The sequence below is a fragment of the Globicephala melas genome, chromosome 1 (genome assembly GCF_963455315.2).
Source record: "Globicephala melas chromosome 1, mGloMel1.2, whole genome shotgun sequence".
In the NCBI taxonomy this organism is placed as follows: domain Eukaryota; kingdom Metazoa; phylum Chordata; class Mammalia; order Artiodactyla; family Delphinidae; genus Globicephala; species Globicephala melas.
In genome coordinates, this window is record NC_083314.1 from 54377201 (window position 1) to 54390094 (window position 12894).

At 42.3% G+C, this 12894-nt stretch overlaps 1 protein-coding gene across 2 annotated transcripts in view; it reads left to right on the plus strand.

The window, feature by feature from the left end:
* Window positions 1–12894, plus strand: part of TNR (tenascin R) — a 425980-nt gene that overhangs the window by 394717 nt on the left and 18369 nt on the right. The window lies entirely within an intron of this gene.

Below are 12894 nucleotides of genomic sequence, written 5' to 3' on the forward strand. Positions count from 1 at the left end.
CTTCCAAGGCCCTGCCAGGAACCTCTCACTACCAAGGCAACCACAGGAGCCAGCAGTGCAAAGTCCTGGTCCACCTGCACCAACTAAATGCACCAAGTAAGAGAGCAGGCTCCTGTTTAGATTTTCTGCAAGGGTCTTTCCAGCACAGTTTGTCCTTCCCTCCTTCCTTCCTCTGCTGCCTGTAATCAGATTCACCTAGTAAAAGTCACAGGAGTAAAGCCCCAATATTAAAACTGTGGTTCTTCTCCACACACAAAGCACTTTTGCATTTCTATGGTCTCAACTCATCCTTATAACAACTGGTGAGAAGGGCCTTATTATCCTCATTTCATCTCAGATGATGAAACTCAGGTGCATGGAGATCAAATAACTTACACGGTAGTAAGTGGCTGGGTCAGAACTTGAACCAAGGTCTTCTCCTTCTAAATCCAGCATTCTTCCTGCCTTCCCTCATTTAAGTATCAGCAGAAGATACTGGAAATGCCCTTAAGGGATAAGGTTGTCCTAATGTGTATAACAGGAAATAAACTAACACCTGACCTTTGAGAGCTATCTGACAGGCACTGCTGTTCTAACTGCATTACGTGTACTATTTAATTCTCATGATAGCCTGTGAGGTATGTTCTAGTATCCTTACTTACAGATGAGGAAATTGGGCCACAGAGAGGTGAGGTAACTCACCTAAGATCCCATAGCTCTCAAGTAGGAGACCTGGGATTGACCCCCAGTTGTTCTGCCTCTGGGGTCTGTGCTGTTAACAACCCTTTCTAACACTTCCCACGGTACCTCTCTACAGTCTGTAATGTGGGACTGCCCAGTCCAGACCTTGAATTCTCTCCGCCTCCCATGTTCGGAGGGGGTTGGCTCTACACAGTGTGGGGCAAGTGTAGGCAAGTTCCTTATCCCTAGACACACTTCTGCCTGCCGTCTTAGAGCACCAGGGTGATTGGATTGCTGTCCACACCCCAGAGCCCATCCTCCCATCACCAGAGAGAAGTGACAGAAATTCCCCCATCCCTACCCAGGTGCCTCCCCGACTAGACTTGTTCTGAATAACAAAGCAGGACACTGGATCAAATACATGAAAACATCGCTAGTGATTCTTCAGGGTAGTGAGATTATGAATGAGTCCCCTTTTTCTTTCTGTTTTATACTTTTCAATATCTTGCAAAGTGTCGACAATGAGCACATTAATCAGAAAAATAATTTTTAATTAAAAAATAAAAATAAACCTTGCTCACACAACTAAGAAATGAATCCAAGATGGGTCCTTGACAAGTGGAATTTGGAGGACACTTGATCTCTTTTATGGGCTGAAGTCGGTTACGCTCACACTCCATGACCTTTCTAGGGGTATCTTATCTCAGAACCAAGGCATCACCCTCCTCTTGGTCAAGCTCTTCCCTGCAAATTCACAGGTTAATTAAAGGGTCCTCTAGGCTTTCCTTTCCTAAGCCAACACTCTAAGACCCATGGATTGGAGCTTTTCACTGAATTAAAATTTTCCTTCCCCTAAAACAAATACAGATAACATAAACAGAGCCCCTGATCTGCATATTTATTAGGTCTAAACTAATCATTTCATTCCAAAAATGCATGGGTTTCAAGGCTTGCTCAGTGTAGTATGAGCTTTCAATTCCCATCCTGGTAACGCCACAGCTAGTGGTTGTGAGCAGGACGGCAATATGCCTGAGGTTTCTGCAGTATCTTGCAGCTGTGCCTTGCTCCAGGTCTGCCTGGGCTGTAAAATATGCCAGCTTCTGTGCCCACCACTGGCCTCTCTTAGACGAAGCTGCCTCCAGCGGGTGTGCAATAGTTAGAATCCCAAATCCAGCTGGGGGCCCAGCAAGATCCAATAAACAGAGGGTTGACAATTCGTGGAAATTTGGGGAAGAGCCCAGGGGAGTGGCTTTGTTCGGAGGACAGCACAGGGGGACCATCAGGATGTATTTAGGTATTTCTTCGTTTGTTTGTATGAGACTTCAACTGACACTGGGCGACTGCAGCATAACCAATACCCCTCGGAAAGGAGAACACTGAAGAGCCCACTTGCCTGTACCCTCAATGTAAGTTACTGCCTGAGTTGCTCCAAGCAGTTTGGGGAATCAGAGAAGGACTTGCTACTACAACTACAGTGGTACATGGCAAAGATGCGTCCACGTTTAGAAGTTTTCACAGAGTTTTACTGCAAAGCTCAACTTTAAATCTCAATCACTGATGCATACCAAACCCTGCTGGCTTTGTCTTGGAGATTTATCAGAACCCTCTGAACTGACCAGTTACAGAATGAAAAGTTCATGGACAGAAGTAATGCATGTGACATCACCTCGCACAAAGCCTGGCACACAGCAGACATAATAAATGGTGGTTGAGTGGAATAGTTAAATCCCAGCTGCAGAGCACAGAAGAGGGGTTTCTGCTTAAAGACAGCTCTAGGAGGAGAGGATTCTCAGTATCCTTCAAAGGGAAGACATAGGCAAAAAGCTACTGCCTGCAGAGTACGATGCCCAGCGTCCCTCTGATTGCAGGCTCTTTCTGCCACCCCACATGCAAATTCCCTGAATAAATTACACAAAGCCTACAGAGTCATTTGCGTGTCAATATTAATGAGTCCTCATTGCCTGTGCCACGCCCTCCCCCTTTTCTACCCCCATCCTCCAATTGCCCCACCAAAAAAGCAAATTTTATTAAAGAAGAAGAGAGTACAAGCGTACCAGCTTCCTAAGTATGGGGGTGGAGATGTCCTCAAGAAGAGAATTGGGGTTTACTTGATAGGTGGCATGAGCTAGACTCCTTTACAAGGAGTCTGGGTAAAGAGAGGCCTCCAGCACCTGGGCACCCAGGTGCTTCTCATCCCAGAACTCCCCTGTCTGCCCGTATATCTCCTGAGATGCCCTGAGAGTGGGCTTCCTCTGGGAAGAGAGGTTGCGGCAGCAGTGCCTCAGGTCTGATTCTGCTCTTCTCTGAACACCCCCAACACTCAGCACATCCCAAACCATCCTCTTCCTGCCCCTCCAGCAGGACCAGCGCTTATTCCCTTCACACCTCTGAAGCCACACAGTGTACCCTGCAAGCTCCATCTGCAGGATCCTGTCACTTGCTTAAAAGAGAGAGAGAGAGAGAGAGAGAGAGAGGAAAAGAGAAAGAAACAAAAACAAAGAGCAGAGTATCTTCCCTTACTCGAAAGATTGGAGGCCTGCTGGCCTGAACCCCATGAATCACTCCTGCTGGGCAAGAGGGCTGAGGAACACCAGAGCATCCTATGTTATGGCAAACCAGGGCTGATGGATTTAGAGGCTAATTTCATTCTAATAACTGGCATCCTTTCTGACTTCACTGACAGTACCTGAGCTTTCCACTCATCAGCATTCTATTCTTAGGGCAGGCTGATCTCAGCTGATCTTTCTAAGCATTTTTATGTAGTGTCTTAGGGAACAAAAGAGCTTAAAGCTGGACCCCAAAGTGGCCTCCATCCATTGACAAGCCCTCATCTTGTCCTGGGTGGGCCAAGTAAAGAGACTCATTTCAAGTAGATGCCTACTTAAGGGTCTAGAAAAAACTTGAGATGTTACAAAAAATAAAATAAAAATAAAAGAGAGAGAGACAAAAGGGAAGAACTGGCTCCCACAAAACCTCAAAAAACTCCTTTGATCAAGATGTCTCCCCTTGTTGCATTCCTGCCATATAACATAAGCCCATTTCATTTTTTCCATCATGTTAATAGCTTCCTGTCCTCTCGTCTCTGGTGTTTGCACAAGACTCTGGGGGGAATTAAATACAAGTAGTATGGAAGAGAAAAAAAAATATGGACACATTATTTATAATTTACTGTCGCCTAAAATTTCATTCAAGGTCTACTTGTCTTTTAGAAACATGAATATAAATGAGGAAACAAATATTCCCCACAGAGCAACAGGGACTTTGTGAAATGATCTTCTGAGAAGCCAATTTCGTTGTCTATTTTAATACTATAAGAAGCAAACAAGGCACTCGCTAAAGCTTGTCCTCCGAGACAGTGAACACAATAAAACTGGTTGTCTTGACCTTGAGGTCAAGCGAAGACAATCATTTTCGGAAGCCCCCAGAGATGGGTAATGAGAAGTTTTCTTTATTGCCTGTGCTTCCATCCCTGCTCTTCCAAAGTCAGGCTGAGCTGCTGCTCTCTGGGGCTTTTAAGGAAAACTCCGGGAGTGTACTCTAACACAAGCTTCAGTTTTTGAGGTTGTGAAAATTAAGGAAAATGGGCAAACCCTAGGTTCTGGAACAATAGGTGGTGGACCATGCAAGTCCACATAGTTATCAGTGGGCAAGGAAAGCCTGATGACCACTGTTCATTGCAATCTACTCCTATATATGCCACACTTCCCCGCACCAGAGTAGGGAACTGAAGGGGCTTCTCTCCGCTCCACTACTTAGAAACAGCTCTGAGTAGAGCTGAGTAAACAGCTCTGAGTAAACTTCACTGAGACAAGCAAACCCCTAAAAGGAGAGGCCCACCTTCTCCTTTGTCCATCAGGGTTCCTGTGCTAGATAAGTATTAGCTATTATTATTTGAACTTTTGAAGTCTTTCTTAAAAAAATCTTTCCCTTGCCTGTAGGACACAAACATATTTTTCTATACATCCTTCTATTAACTTACTGGATTTATTTGTATATCTAGTCTATTTTGTACACAGTATTAAGTAAGGATACAGTGAGCCAATTTCCCCAGCATCTTCTACTGAATAGTCCATCTATTCTCCACTGATTTTTGGTGCTGTATTGTATATTAAATTCCCATGTATACATGGCTCTGTCTCTGAACTCTGAACTCCTATTCTATTCCATGCTCTATTCATCTGTTCTTTTGCCAACACTACATTGTGCTTTTTTGAACCTCCCCCAACGTTTAGTGTTTTTGACATCATATTCTACATCTTTCTGTTCTGTGTATCCCTTAACTACTTATTGTGAATATAGGTGCTTTTACTACTTTTGTCTTTTAAACTTCCTATAGCTTTATAAGTGGTTGATCTACTACCTTTACTGTATGTTTGCCTTTACCAGTGAGATTTTTCCTTTCGTAATTTTCATGTTTCTAATCATGGTCTTTTCCTTTCCACTTAAAGAAGTCTCTTAACATGTCCTGTAATGCCAGTTTAGTTGTGCTGAGCTCTTTTAGCTTTTGTTTGTCCATAAAATTCTTTATCTCTCCTTCAAATCAGTAAGATAGGCCTGCTGGGTAGACTATGGTTGTAGGTTCTTTCCTTTTATCACTTTGAATATATCATGCTACACCCTCTGGCCTGAAAAGCTTCTACTGAAAAGTCAGCTGAAAGTCTCATGGGAGTCCCCTTGTATGAAACTAGTTGCTTTTCGCTTGCTGCTTTTAAAATCCTTTCTCTTTAATTTTTGCCATTTGAATTATAAAGTGTCCTGATGTGGACCTTTGGGCTCATCTTGTTTGGGACCCTGTCCTTCCTGAACTTGGATGTCTCTTTCCTTTCCCAGGTTAGGAAAGTTTTCAGCTATTATTTCTTCAAATAAATTATTTGCCCTCTTTTCTCTCTCTTCTCCTTCTGGGACCCCAATAACGTGAATGTTAGTACACTTAATGTCATTCCAGAGGTCTCTTAAACTATCCTCATTTTCTTAAGTTATTTTTCTTTTTTCTGTTCAGCTTGGGCAATTTCCACTACTCCGTCTTCCAGTTCTCTGATCTGTTCCTCTGTATCGTCTAATCCACTGTTGATTTCTTTTAGTTTTTGTGTTTTGTTTAATTCAGTTATTGCATTCTTTGGTTCTGTTTGGGTCTTCTTTATATTTTCTAACTCTTTGTCAAACTCCTCACTATATTCATTCATTCTTCTCCTGAGTTCAACCATCTTTATGATTGTTACCTTGAAGTCTACTGGGTAGACTGCTTATCTCCACTTTGTTTAGTTCTTTTGAGGTTTTGTCTTGTTCTTTCATTGGAACATATTCCTATGTCTTCTCATTTTGCCTCATTCTCTATTTTTATTTCTACATATTAAGTAGGTCAGTTACGTTTCCCCATCTCGGATTGGTAGCCTTATGTAGGGGACGTCCTATGGGGCCCAGCAGCACACTGCTCTCTGGTCACCAGAGCTATATACTCTAGAAGTTCCCCCTACGTGGGCTGTGTGGGCCTTTCTGTTGTGGCAGGGCTGACTATTGTGGGTGTGCTCGTACGTGGGACTGGCCTCTGGCCTGGTTGGCTGCCTGGCCCTGACCCATGTGGCGGTTGCTGGCCCATGGTGGACAGGGCCAGGTTCTGACGAGGCTAGCTGTGTAGTCCAGGGGATCCAAGGCTTGTGCCAGACCACTGGTGGGCAGGTAAGCCCCTGGTGCTAATAGGCTAGAAGGAGGATCCCAAAGTGGCACTTGCCAGCACCAGTGTCCTTGCTGTAGGACAAGCTCCCCAAAATGCCTGCCACCAACATCTATGTCCCCAGGGGGCATCCCAGTTGCCTCCTGCCTCTTTGGGAGGCTCTCCAAGAAAAGCAAGTGGGTCTGATCCAGGCTTCGTTCAAATTCCTGCCTCTGCACTGGGACTCACTTGCCACTATCTCCCCCCCATCGCAGACCCTGGCCTCAACTAGGGTGGTCAGGAAAGGCCTCTCTTTGAGCTGAGACATTTCAGCCAGGAGTTGCAAGATGAGAGTGAATCACACAAGAAAAGCATTCCAAGCCTAGAGAAGAGTAATTACTACAACTCGAGGGAGGAATAACTTTGCCATGTTCAACAGATTAAAAGAAAGCCAGGAAACTGGTTCAAGATGGTGGAGTAGAAGGACGTGCTCTCAGTCCCTCTTGCGAGAGCAGTGAAATCACAACTAACTGCTGAACAATCATCTACAGGAAGACACTGGAACTCACCACAAAAGATACCCCACATCCAAAGACAAAGGAGAAGCCACAATGAGATGGTAGGAGGGGTGCAATCACAATAAAATCAAATCCCATAACTGCTGGGTGGGTGACTCACAAACTGGAGGACAATTTTACCACAGAAGTCCACCCACTGGAGTGAAGGTTCTGAGCCCCACGTCAGGCTTCCCAATCTTGGGTTCTGGCAATGGGAGGAGGAATTCCCAGAGAACCAGACTTTGAAGGCTAGCGGGATTTGCTTGCATGACTTAGACTGGACCAGGGGAAACAAAGACTCCACTCCTGGAGGGCACACTCAAAGTACTGTGCACATCAGGACCAAGGGGGAAGGAGCAGTGACCCCACAGGAGACTGAACCATATCTACCAGCTAGTGTTGGAGGGTCTCCTGCAGAAGCAGGGAGTGGCTGTGGCTCACCACAGGGACAAGGACACTGGCAGCAGAAGCTCTGGGAAGAACTCCTTGGCATGAGCCCTCCTGGAGTCCGCCATTAGTCCCACCAAAGAGCCTGTAGCTTCCAGTGCTGGGTCGCCTCAGGCCAAACAACCAACAGGGAGGGAACTCAGCCCCACCCATCAGCAGACAGGCAGATTAAAGTTTTCCTGAGCTCTGTCTACCAGAGCAACACCCAGCTCTACCCACCACCAGTCCCTCGCATCAGGAAGCTTGCACAAGCCTCTTAAATAGCCTCATCCACCAGAGGGCAGACAGCAGAAGCAAGAAGAACTACAATTCTGCAGTCTGTGGAATGAAAACCACATTCACAGAAATATAGACAAAATGAAAAGGCAGAGGACAACGTACTAGATGAAGGAGCAAGATAAAACCCCAGAAAAAAAGAACTATATGAAGTGGAGGTAGGCAGCCTTCCAGAAAATGAATTCAGAATAATGATAGTGAAGATGATCCAGGACATCGGAAAAAGAATGGAGGCAAAGATCGAGAAGATGCAAGAAATGTTTAACAAAGACCTAGAAGAATTAAAGAAGAAACACCTAGAAGAATTAAACAACAAACAAACAGAGATGAACAATACAATAAATTAAATGAAAAATACACTAGAAGGAATCAATAGCAGAATAACTGAGGCAGAAGAACAGATAAATGACCTAGAAGACAGACTGATGGAATTCCCTGCAGCAGAACAAAATAAAGAAAACAGAATGAAAAGAAGTGAAGACAGCATAAGAGACCTCTGGGACAACATTAAACGCACCAACATTCGCATTACAGGTGTCCCAGAAGGAGAAGAGAGAGGGAAAGGATCCAAGAAAATATTTGAAGAGATTATAGTTGAAAACTTCCCTAACATGGGAAAGGAAATAGCCACCCAAGTCCAGGAAGCAGAGAGTCCCAGGTGGGATAAACCCAAGGAGAAACATGCCGAGACACATAGCAATCAAATTGAACAAAATTAAAGACAAAGAAAAATTATTAAAAGCAACAAGGGAAAAACGACAAATAACATACAAAAGAACTCCCATAATGTTGACAGCTGATTTCTCAGCAGAAACTCTCCAAGACAGAAGGGAGTGGCACAATATATTTAAAGTGATGAAAGGGAAGAAGCTACAATCAAAATTACTCTACCTGGCAAGGATCTCATTCAGATTTGATGGAGAAATCAAAAGCTTTACAGACAAGCAAAAGCTAAGACAATTCAGCACCACCAAACCAGCTCTATGACAAATGCTAAAGGAACTTCTCTAAGTGGGAAACACAAGAGAAGAAAAGGACCTACAAAAACAAACCCAAAACAATTAAGAAAATGGTAATAGGAACATACATATTGATAATTACCTTAAATGTGAATGCATTAAATGCTCCAACCAAATGACACAATAGACCAGATAGATTTAATTGATATTTATAGGACATTCCATCCAAAAACAGCAGATTACACTTTCGTCTCAAGTGCACATGGAACATTCTCCAGGATAGATCACATATTGGATCACAAATCAAGCCTTGGTAAAATTAAGAAATTTGAAATCATATCAAGGATCTTTTCCAACCACAATGCTATGAGATTAGAAGTAAATTACAGGGAAAAATACGTAAAAAACACAAACATATGGAGGCTAAACAATACGTTACTAAATAACCAAGAGACCACTGAAGAAATCAAAGAGGAAATCAAAACATACCTAGAGACTAAGCCTGTGCACCACAACTACTGAGCCTGCGCTCTACAGCCTGTAAGCCACAACTACTGAGCCCGTGCGCCTAGAGCCCATGCTCCGCCAGAAGAGAAGCCACGGCAATGAGAAGCTTGCGCACAGCAACAAAGACCCAACGCAGCCAAATGACAATGAAAACACAATGATCCAAAACCTATGGGATGCAGCAAAAGCAGTTCAAAGGGGAAGGTTATAGCAATACAATCCTACCTCAAGAAACACCTCAAATAAACCATCTAACCTTACACCTAAGAAACTAGGGAAAGAAGAACAAACAAAACCCAAAGTTAGTAGAAGGAAAGAAATCATAAAGATCAGAGCAGAAATAAATGAAATAGAAACAAAGAAAACAATACTAAAGATCAATAAAACTAAAAGCTGGTTCTTTGAGAAGATAAACAAAATTGATAAACCTTTAGCCAGACTCATCAAGAAAAAGGAGAGGACTCAAATCAATAAAATTAGAAATGAAAAAGAAGAAGGTACAACGGACACCACAGAAATACAAAACATCATAAGAGACTATTACAAGCAACTCTATGCCAATAAAATGGACACCTGGAAGAAATGGACAAATTCTTAGAAAGGTATAACCTTCCAAGACTGAACCAGGAAGAAACAGAAAATATGAGCAGACCAATCACAAGTAATGAAATTGAAACTGTGATTAAAAATCTTCTAACATGGGCTTCCCTGGTGACCCAGTGGTTAAGAATCTGCCTGCCAATGCAGGGGACACGGGTTCAAACCCTGGTCTGGGAAGATCCCACATGCCGCGGAGCAACTAAGCCCATGCACCACAACTACTTAGCCTGCGCTCTAGAGCCTGTGAGCCACAACTACTGAGCCTGTGCCTAGAGCCCACGCTCCGCCACAAGAGAAGCCATGGCAATGAGAAGCCTGCACACAGCAACAAAGACCTAACGCAGCCAAAAACAAATAAAAATGAATAAATTAAAAAAAATCTTCCAACAAAGAAAAGTCCAGGACCAGATGGCTTCACAGGTGAATTCTATCAAACATTTAGAGAAGAGCTAACACCCATCCTTCTCAAACTCTTCCAAAAAAGGGCAGAGGAAGGAACACTCCTAAACTCATTCTACGAGGCCACCATCACCCTGATACCAAAACCAGACAGAGATACTACAAAAAAAGAAAATTACAAACCAATATGACTGATGAATATAGATTCAAAAATCCTCAACAAAATACTAGCAAACCAAATCCAAAAACACATTAAAAGGATCAAATACCATGATCAAGTGGGATTTATCCCAGGGATGCAAGCCTTCTTCAATATACACAAATCAATCAATGTGATACACCATATTAAAAAACTGAAGAAAAAAAGCCACGTGATCATCTCCATAGATGCAGAAAAAACTTTTGACAAAATTCAACACTCATTTACGATAAAAACTCTCCAGAAAGTGGGCATAGAGGGAAGCTACCTCAACATAATAAAGGCCATATATGACAAACCCACAGCAAACATCATTCTCAAAGGTGAAAAACTGAAAGCATTTCCTCTAAGATCAGGAACAAGACAAGGATATCCACTCTAGCCACTATTATTCAACATAGTTCTGGAAGTCCTAGCCATGGCAATCAGAGAAGAAAAAGAAATAAAAGGAATACAAATTGGAAAAGAAGAAATCAAACTATCACTGATTGCAGATACATAGATAACCCTAAAGATGCCACCAGAAAACTACTAGAGCTAATCAATGAATTTGGTAAAGTTGCAGGATACAAAATTAATGCACAAAAATCTCTTGCGTTCCTATACACTAACAATGAAAGATCAGAAAGAGAAACTAAGGAAACAATCCCACTCACCATTGTAACAAAAAGAATAAAACACCTAGGAATGAACCTACCTAAGGAGGTAAGAGACCTGTACTCAGAAGACTATGACACTGATGAAACAAATCAAAGATGACACTAACAGATGGAGAGATATACCTTGTTCTTGGATTGGAAGAATCAATATTGTGAAAATGACTATACTACCTAAAGCAATCTACAGATTCAATGCAATCCCTATCAAATTACCAATGGCAATTTTTACAGAACTAGAACAAAAAATCTTAAAATTTGTATGGAGACACAAAAGACCCCGAATAGCCAAAGCAATCTTCAGGGAAAAAAACAGAGCTGGAGGAATCAGACTCCCTGGCTTCAAACTATACTACAAAGCTACAGTAATCAAGACAATATGGTACTGGCACAAAAACAGAAATATGGATCAATTATACAGGATAGAAAGCCCAGAGATAAACCCACACACCTATGGTCAACTAATCTATGACAAAGGAGGCAAGAATATACAATGGAGAAAAGACAGTCTCTTCAATAAGTGGTGCTGGGAAAACTGGACAGCTACATGTAAAAGGATGAAATTAGAACACTCCCTAACACCATACACAAAAATAAACTCAAAATGGATTAGGGCTTCCCTGGTGGTGCAGTGGTTGAGAGTCCGCCTGCTGATGCAGGGGACATGGGTTCGTGCCCCGGTCCAGGAAGATCCCACATGCCGCGGAGTGGCTGGGCCCATGAGCCATGGTCGCTGAGCCTGCACGTCCAGAGCCTGTGCTCTGCAACAGGAGAGGCCACAACAGTGAGAGGCCCGTGTACCGCAAAAAAAAAAAAAAAAAAAGGATTAAAGACCTAAATGTAAGCCCAGACATTATAAAACTCTTAGAGGAAAACATAGGAAGAACACTCTTTGACATAAATCACAGCAATATCTTTTTTGACCCACCTCCTAGAGTAATGGAAATAAAAACAAAAATAAACAAATGGAACTTAATGAAACAAAAGCTTTTGCACAGCAAAGGAAACTATAAAGAAGATGAAAAGACAACTCTCAGAATGGGAGAAAATATTTGCAAACAAATCAAGAGACAAAGGATTAATCTCCAAAATATACAAGCAGCTCATGCAGCTCAATATTAGAAAAACAAACAACCCAATCAAAAAATGGGCAGAAGACCTAAATAGACATTTCTCCAAGGAAGACATACAGATGGCCAAGAGGCACAAGAAAAGCTGCTCAACATCACTAATTATTAGAGAAATGCAGATCAAAATTACAATGAGGTATCACCTCACACCAGTTAGAATGGGCATCATCAGAAAATCTACAAACAACAAATGCTAGAGAGGGTGTGGAGAAAAGGGAACCCTCCTGCACTGTTGGTGGGAATATAAATTGATACAGTCACTATGGAGAACAGTATGGAGGTTCCTTAAAAAACTAAAAATACAATTACCATGTGACCCAGCAATCCCACTACTGGGCATATACCCAGAGAAAACCATAATTCCAAAAGACACATGCACCCCAAGGTTCATTGCAGCACTATGTACAATAGCCAAGTCATGGAATCAACCTAAATGCCCATCGACAGACAGACAAATGGATAAAGAAGATGTGGTACATATATACAATGGAATATTACTCAGCCATAAAAAGGAACGAAATTGGGTCATTTGTAGTGGATGACCTAGAGACTGTCATACAGAGTGAAGTAAGTCAGAAAGAGAGAAACAAATATCATATATTAACACATATATGTGGAATCTAGAAAAATGGTACAGATGAACCGGTTTGCAAGGCAGAAATAGAGACACAGTTGTAGAGAACAAACGTACGGACACTATGGGGGGAAAGCAGGGCAGGGGCTGGTGGCAGTGGTGGTGGGATGAACTGGGAGATTGGGATTGACATATATACACTAATATGTATAAAATAGATAACTAATAAGAACCTGCTGTATAAAAAAATAATAAAATAAAATTTTAAAAAATATTGGCA